The sequence below is a fragment of the Lates calcarifer genome, linkage group LG21 (assembly GCF_001640805.2).
Source record: "Lates calcarifer isolate ASB-BC8 linkage group LG21, TLL_Latcal_v3, whole genome shotgun sequence".
Lineage (NCBI taxonomy): Eukaryota > Metazoa > Chordata > Actinopteri > Centropomidae > Lates > Lates calcarifer.
Genome location: NC_066853.1, coordinates 15,895,946 through 15,904,413, shown reverse-complemented (window position 1 = coordinate 15,904,413; position 8,468 = coordinate 15,895,946). Strand labels below are relative to the sequence as shown.

Genomic DNA, 8,468 nt, shown 5'->3' with positions numbered 1-8,468 from the left:
GTGAATTTTATCCTCCTTGGCACCCCGTCTCTTCCCTTTCTCCCCCACACCCTTGCTGCTCTGAATATGCTTGCCATAACACTTCCCCTGCCATCAGCACCCACTTTCGTGTCCCGAGGGCGCAGCTCGCCACAGAGAACTTGTGACATGTTTATCGTAGGGCGTTATCGCTCTGCAGAGGCCACAGGTTTGTGCCTGCGCTCGGCACAACAGGTACTCGGGTCACGTACTGCTCACGGTGATATGGATAAACCCTGACTGCGTGGTCAGGTGGTTGCCATTGGTGCCCAGCCCTTGTTTGCGTAGCCTACAGCAGTAAGCTGCAATATGACTCAAGAGGCCGTCATCTAATGCACCTTCAAAAATCACACATCATCAAAAATCCAGAGTAGTTTATTGAAATAACACATTTTTAGCAAATGCAAACTGTTTGCCTGAGTTAATGTTTTTCTGTGGTTTTGTCTGCTACCTGTGAGCAGGAAAAACATGTCAGCACCCGTGATGTATTTAGTTGTTTATTTCTCTGACCAGGGAAAGGCTGAGTCACAGCAGTATCTCGCCGTCCCCTCCTCTCTTTCATTGTCACTGCCCCGGTCTGTTCAACACCTTCCTGCATGTCAGCCATGTTTACATTTGCCCTCACACTTAGTAAACACATTACTCCATGCTTTTACCATAGTCTAGCATTAATTTGCTTCTCATGTGGTTCTTCTTCTTATTATTGGGCTTTTCTGTCCAAAAGGGAAATCAAGCATGGGCAGAAAAGACACAGAGGTTTTTGAAATATCTTTTATGACTCATGGCACTATAATAAAAATAAACAGAAGAGGAGGAGATTTGTTTGGCAAGTTTGATTTGCCTTCCTTTTTTTTCCATCAGTGTAGCTTTGAGGCAGATTGTGACTTCAGACAGCTGCATGTGACTGGGGCTGAGCTGGGGAAGGAGTGGCAGTAGAGGACATATATATAAGATCCAAACTGGGTGAATAGAAGTCTGTATTTCAGTATCTGCTCCTGTGTCTGTGTATTTCTCTTTCTATTCCTTCTGCCATTCAACCTGGATTACATTAGAGCTGAACAGACTTAACTGATTTGGTTTAACATGCCAGTATTTACATCTGTCAAGACACTCTGTAGGTGGGTGAGAAACTGTTTATAGAAAAATATAGATGGAGAAAAAAAAGACAACGCTTGGCTGCAGAGGAATGTGTGAGAGATTTCTTTGAGCGTGCTATGGTGATGATAATGGATGTCTGATGTGACAGTGCATGTGCAGTTTCAATTTCAGACGAATGGCCAGCGACAAAGGGCTGCATGTTGTTAGTTGTAAAAACCATTTCTGCATGATTTAGACATTTCACTGAAGTTTTACTGAGGAGGTATGATCCATGTGGGTTTACAGAAAAGGCAAGTTTGACAAGCCTTTGCATCCCTGATACATAGTATCATGTCCTGCTGCCACATCTGGCTAGACAGAAGACAAAGAGAAGTCTGAGTGCTACCTAGTACATTAAAAATAAAAAAGACAGGGACACTCTTAAAGACTGAAGAGGGACCAGCTAACTTTGACATTGAGTGTTATTTAATTCCAACTGTTTCTTTGATTGTGGTTTGATTAAGTAAAATGCTAACAATGGTGGAAATTAGAAGCTATGTATTTAACAACCCCTTAATCTGGATCCCTGTGGAAATTTGAACAATAAATGATTATGTCTAGAGGCTGCTGACTCTGTGTGTGTGTGTGTGGGAGAGAAGAAGCCTGGGCGGCCAAACAGCAATGTGAAGGAAGGTTGCTAGAAGGTTGAATAAGAGTCTTTAGTGGAAGAAAAAAAATAAGTGGTGTAAAGAGATGACTAATTCTGCGTGGGAGGTCAGCCTGTCCCTGATCATCCGGCCAAGAGCCACCCCAGCACAGGGCTGTCACAAAGTCACCTTCCTCCTCAACCCACTCTGTCCTGCTGCGGATTGACAGTGCTTTCCTCTCATTCTGTGGATCTGTCTTTTCTTGTTAATTAATTTGGATCTTTCTCGCTCAGTCTAGTGGGATGTGGCTTCGTGGAAAATGTGAACTCAAAGGGTTACCGAGTTTCATTTGTTGTTTTACTTGAAGGCTTTTGTGTCTTTTAATAGTAGCATGATTCATGCTGTGAGGGCCGTTGAAATCCATTAAAAACTTGAGAGAAGTTTTCAAATGAGCAGATTTTGTAGTCTGAGAATATAGATCTCACAGTACATAATGGTTTTTTTTTTTTTTTTTTTTTTTTCAAATTTCTTGAAATTCTTATTTTGGTTAACACTTAACTAAACCATAAATGTTTATATGCCACACTCCACAATTTAGGCAGTTCAGGCCACTGTCAAATACCCACTGAATAATCCTTTGTGCCTTGTTCCCTTTATTTTATTCAAAATTAAAACCAAATTTTATTCAAAACCAAATTATCCTCAGTTTCTAAATAGTCTAAAAGAGGATATAATGGATCCTGAAGATAGAGAGTAGACTATATCAGGCTAATGTACCAGTAACTAATAATTAGTTCCTGCACATCTGTAAAAATGCATACTGACCCTTTCTAAATAACTGTATTTAACACGACTGGTATAGTGTAAGTTCCAATAAGGAGCAGCACTGACTCATTGTTAAAAAGCTTGACGAACTATGCAGCTGTTAGAAATGAAGTTGGTAAAAGCAGGCATGAAATATGAGTCATTTGAAAGTGATGGACTCAGAGCTGGCCTCGAATGGCTGCATGTCAGCTTACCTTATAGTTTGGCTGTGTTAACAAATAATATGACATATGGATGTGAATATGCAAATGTGTTTTGAACTGAATAGATTAACTTGTTTTCCCTTTTGGAGGCCTCAGCTGTCTGTCTTGTGTCTTTTATGAGCTACTGATGTTTTCTCAGTGACAATTATAACCACGCTAACAATGATTAGTTAGGATTTTCCTTCTCTTACCCTAATGAATTGGATACCCAAAAACAACTAACTAAACACTGTTAAAATTAATCCCTGGCGTTATTGGAAAATGTCACTTTGTGTAAATTGTATAGAAGGGCAACAGGTTTATACTGTGATGTAGTGAAGGAACTTTGTGCTGATTGAGTTTAAAATAACACTTTTGAACAAAAAAGATGAACCAGGGAACAGAGACATGTACATTATGGCTCAAATGCCACAGCTGTTTACTTCAGAAGTGAAATTAATCTTCATCTTTATAGAATATTTCTTGCTTCTTGATAACTAAGGTCCGACAATATTCATTCCCTTCAGACTACCTTGTAATAAGTGGAGCACTTAGCATTGTTAAATTGTTCAAGATGTCTGCACTGATTCCCATTAATGCGTTGTTATTTCATTTTCTTCAATTTCTTTAGGCACTGAATGCTCACCTCCAGCTTTTTAAATTTGTTTAAAAAAAAATTGTTCCATCTGTACATAGGCTTTGCTGCATGTTAACTTTATGCTATGCACAGTATCTTTATATGTTTAATTAGCATTTACTTCTTCTAATCTTATGTTGCCAAAAGCTGCTGAATAGTAAGAAACAAATATTAAAACTTTTTATGACCAAGTCAGTCACAAATATTAAGATCAGGCTGATTATAACAAGCAGTAGTGCCAATTTTGTCTGTGTTGGCCTCTGAGCAGTTAGATTTTATTGGCTGCTGGAAAGGAGCTCAACATGTAGAGTCTTACAGTGCAGAGATACAAAACTACTCATCTTCAGAAGGATGTCTGATGATCAATGCATTTAATTTTTAAACCAGTACATCCTTGTTGGCCAGGTTCCTGAGGTGCCCTCGAACAAGATTTTGAAAGCCTGCCAAAGTCTAAGGACACTGCCACATACGAAGGCTGACCCTGAGCTCTTACGTAATTGTTAAAAAGTAAATCATTATTGCTGACAAAGATACAAAGTTTCATGTGTTCATGATTAATTGATTTATTGATAGGAAATTCTACATTACATGGGTATATAAATGCATGCACCACAACAGTGAAGTGGAAAATTAGTTCAGGAATGATCAAACCCAGCAACTTGTGTAAGAAAATTCAACTGAATAACCTGTAGAGTTAACCCAACACACAACTATAACTGTTGAGAAGGAGTAGCAGTTTCATGGTCCCCTGAGCTCTTCTCCTGGCAGGAGTGTATCAGTTTCCATTAGGAGTGGACAGGTAGTCTCTGCCTAACACCACTGTTCTGATAAATCTTCAAAACCCCAAACTTTCATCTTCTTGTCAAGGATATGGATATGGATATGGGTATATCCTCCTCCAGGATATGGATATACTTGAATATTCCTTCTCAGATGTACAGCAGATATGTGAAGCTATTTTTAATGATGTTGAAACATTATATCCTCTAGATACCATCTCTGACATGTTAGGATCTCTGCTTCTGTGTGTTTAATTATGGTCAGGTTCACAGAGTTCACTTACTGATGTATATATATGCAGCCATGCTCTTTGGTTTGTATTAGTTTGACTTGTTTTATACTCCACATAAACTGCTGTAAAATATGTTCTGGCAAAATTACATTCTTTCTGTGTTTGTCACTTTTTCTCTCTTGCTAATTCTTATTCCTGTTTCCTAATAGCTTACTCTTTTGCACCACTCTGGTTCAGATGTGTGTTTTGCCCCCTAGCGACCATGGCTGTAGACTGTTACCAGTGGTGCTGTTGCTACAGTAACAATCTAATGCCACGGTCACCATGGAGACAGCGGGAGAAATATGATTGGCCGTGGTAACCACTGACGTCCTTGGTGGTTTGATGATGTTGGTGATGCAGCCTTCAGTAGTGCTGAGCTCCAAGAGGAAACTTCATACAGTACAGCAGCATCTTCCCACTCATCTTAACTCTCACAGTCACAAAGGTGAATTTCATCACACAGAGCAGAGGTTTGCCAGACGTCAGTAGCCATGACTGTAGACTGTTACTGTACTTTGGAGGAGTTTTAGCAGTAAGCAGTCTAGAGCCAAGGTATTGATGCACTGACTGGTAGAATAAAGCAGTAGCATAGAATTAAATCAGGCTGCAGACAGTAGGAAAGCATACAAGCTGGTAACAACATGCAGAGGGAAAAGCTGGGGATGCAGAGTGAGAGAGACTCTATGATGCTTCCCTTTGTTTAACAGTGAAATGTCATCTACAATAGCATTACATAAACAAATCAAGGTGTGAAGTGCAAAGAAAAAAAAAAGCTTGTTAGTGCTCTTTACAGTCACCTGGCATATCTCTGTGGCACACTTCTCAGCTGCTAGCCAAAACAGACCGATGACAGTGCTCGCAGTAGCACACATCATAGCCTTTCCTACTAGAGGCCTTGGGGCTATGTGTGGCCAGGCTGGCGGTTACATAGCCCACTTGTTGTGCTTGTAGTATTGATTTCCATGCCGATTATCTATGAGTCAGCGACAGGATATGGACAGACTGGAGCACAGGGTGGATTGGGGGCTTATGCAAGCTCAACTGTGTAACTCTGGGACTGACGTCAGCAGTCAGGAAATTTGAGCGCTCACAAGCACTAATCTCGTGTTTATATACTGGCTGTTTAGGCTGTTTCGAGCTGTGTGCAGTGGTTGATGGTGGTGATTTGTGTGTTTTCAGGTGAGCAGTTTCTCTCCTAAAGGGATCTAGGAAAGGTGAGGAAGCAGTGTGTGAAGGCAAATACAAGAGTTGCCACTGAAGTATCATCAGAGCTTACTGCTGACTTTGGCTTTTTCCTGTGTCATATTTTTTACCTGCCTATCTCAGTGGTGTCACTTTAAGTTACTTACATTAGCACTAACATTAGTAACAGTTATAGTTACTAAGTAAGTATAAGTATAGCTCTCACCCATATGCAAAAATGTATGTTTAAAAAACAACTTTAGTAATTAGAATTAAGTAAAAACAAACAAACAAACAAACAAAACACAGAGCAGTTTCTCCTGTGACCACCAAGTATCTGGACTCTGTCACTGTCCATGGTGCTGAAGATCATCCACTGGCCAACAAACACTGCTGGCCGAGTTTCTGCTGCCGCCTGAGCCGTAAATAGCTCTAGAGATGCGCCTCTCCATTTGTAATAGACGTACACGCGTTAGCTGGAGGTCAGAGAGTTTAATATATTCCTGCTGTCAAACTGGTCGGAAACTCACATGGAGGACGGTGTAAAGGAACTATAGGAGCCATACTGAGAATTATCTCTGTAACATTTTAAAATAACTTCATATTTCCTGTCTGAAGAAATTGTTCACTAATTGTTTAAAAACGAATCAGATGAAGTCTAGTTGTTAGCACTTGTGTATCAGAAATCTGCAGCTCAGGGCAATGTTGTTTAAATTCATCCCCGTGCAGGTCAGCCCACAGACCACGTTCAGCACCATGGAGAGCAGCGCGCAGCTTCAATGAGCCGCTGATCATTTCAGCTCTTAGAGAGATCTTCAAAAGAGTATTACAGCTCATTTTTATAGGCTCGTGTTGTTACCAGTGCTCTGTAGAGTAAAGGTGATGTGAATATGCCCTGCGCAGCAGTGACATGAAGGCTAAAAAAAAACAAAAAACAGCGGGCTGAGGTTGTTGAACCGTGCTCATTGTAATTCTGGTCATAGTCCCATCCAGGAGTTACCTTGGGGAGTTTTCATCATACCCGGGGGCCTTCCCACCCCCTCACCTCCCTCATCTCTCCACCTCGTATAGAGACACATCGCAATGCAGGCTGTAGACGCATATAGGCGACTCGCACTGTGTCTTTAAAGCCTTCTGATGGGTGATTGGGAGTCGTCTGCATGTGCGCAGGAATGACGCAAAATTGACTTCATCTCAAGAGCGCGTCACGATGTCATTCCAACGTGAAAAAAAAGAAAGAAAAAACTGGCGAACTAACGGAGAGGATTTCTGCCTGAATAATAGTTCACTTTGTTTAAAGTAAGTATCTCCATTAGGGGTACATGCAGCGTGTAAGTGACGGATTTATACCTTCAGGTTGATGCTGTGCTGTCTTATAGTTTGGTTCAACCTAACCCTAACAAGCAACACATGAGTACACGTTGTCCCATACCACCATCACTACATAGGGTACACCAGTCTTGGCTGTGTATGTAGGTATGAGTTAGTCCAAGAAGCAACCCGTTAGGACACGTCCCACATAGACTGACTGGTACCCATGAGGGGGAGATAAAAGAAGAAAGAAATCAAGCGCATGTCGTGATTCTCTTACTATCTGCGGGGATGCAGCCTGGTTAACATGCAGTCAGCGTAGCCTACACCCTACAAGACATTCTCTCCCTTTTTTCACAGTTGTCACTGCCCATGTGCGCCAAAGTGACTCACACTGCAGTAACTTCCAGCTTCTGTAATCTACCGTAGATTCACGAATCGGCACGCAGAGGGAAATTCGGTGACTGCAAGAAAAGAGTGAGCAGACACCGATTTAACAAGCTCGCCCTTGTCGTAATTTCTCGCCACACGTGGAGCGAGACAGCTTTTTGTGATCATTCTTAAAAATTTCCAGAAGGCAAAAAATAACTGGCACAATGAAAAGGAGAACTTACCCCCCCCCTACTCCTGTCTTCACCGGTCCTGCTGAGATTTCTTCAGTTTGCGACTTGATCAAACTATAAAGAAAGCACAGTTTTACCATTTCCCACCTCGTTACATTGTAACTAGATGGCGGCAAATTTGCTCATGTATCACAGTCATATCCTGTCTAACCTCATCGTCAGCGCCGGTGCGTAATTTTCGGCGAAAGTGGCTGGAATTCTGATTGATCTTTCAATCTTCGCGTCTCCCTCTCGCACCTCGGTACCTCATGAAATTCAGCGGGCTGTCCCGGCGATCTGCTCTTATAGACATCCCGTAGTACTAGTAATGGAGATGGGAGGGGACACTCATTCATTCAGAAGCATCACCTACATGGACGATGTACGTGGACTCTTACGTCATCGAGGAAATTTAGTCAACAGGAGGACGCTAAGGGTTCCGTGAGGGGAGGATGGAAGAGGGGCGGAAGGGGGGAAGGAAGTATGACAAGAGATTGGATGGAAGGAGGAGAAGTGACGGTGACAATATTCGGACCTTTATTGGGTACAGTAATGCTACCCCATGGTCCTTGCTTGTATTTGTCAGGCACGGTGGATTTATGTCCCCCAGGGAATTGCTTCAAAGGTGTACAAGTTCGCGTGCCACAGTGAGGCGTGAACAAGAACTCTCACAGGAGGAAACAGAAAAAAAAAAGTTAACTAAAAATTAGTCCCCTGGCTCTCACTGCAGTTATTATTATAACTGGTTGTCGACTCGACTTATATGTCTGTTTGTGCTAAGTTGATGATCTCATCTCTTTCTTTGAGCCTGTTAAATAATAAGTGCCCTCCTCTTCTCATCAGAGAATAATTACAAGGATCAAACAGATCTTTTTCATTCCTGGATCTCACCATGTAGCTGTGGGACTCCATTGTATGTGCCCTGTCTTGCTT

The 8,468-nt window shown here is 41.7% G+C and overlaps 1 long non-coding RNA gene across 1 annotated transcript; it reads right to left on the bottom strand.

The window, feature by feature from the left end:
* Window positions 1–7,192: 7,192 nt before the first annotated feature.
* Window positions 7,193–8,206, bottom strand: LOC108877970 (uncharacterized). Its single transcript, XR_001960180.1, has 2 exons — window positions 7,708–8,206; window positions 7,193–7,610 (listed from the first exon to the last, which is right to left on the bottom strand). It is a non-coding gene; the product is annotated as an uncharacterized LOC108877970 (long non-coding RNA).
* Window positions 8,207–8,468: the final 262 nt, after the last annotated feature.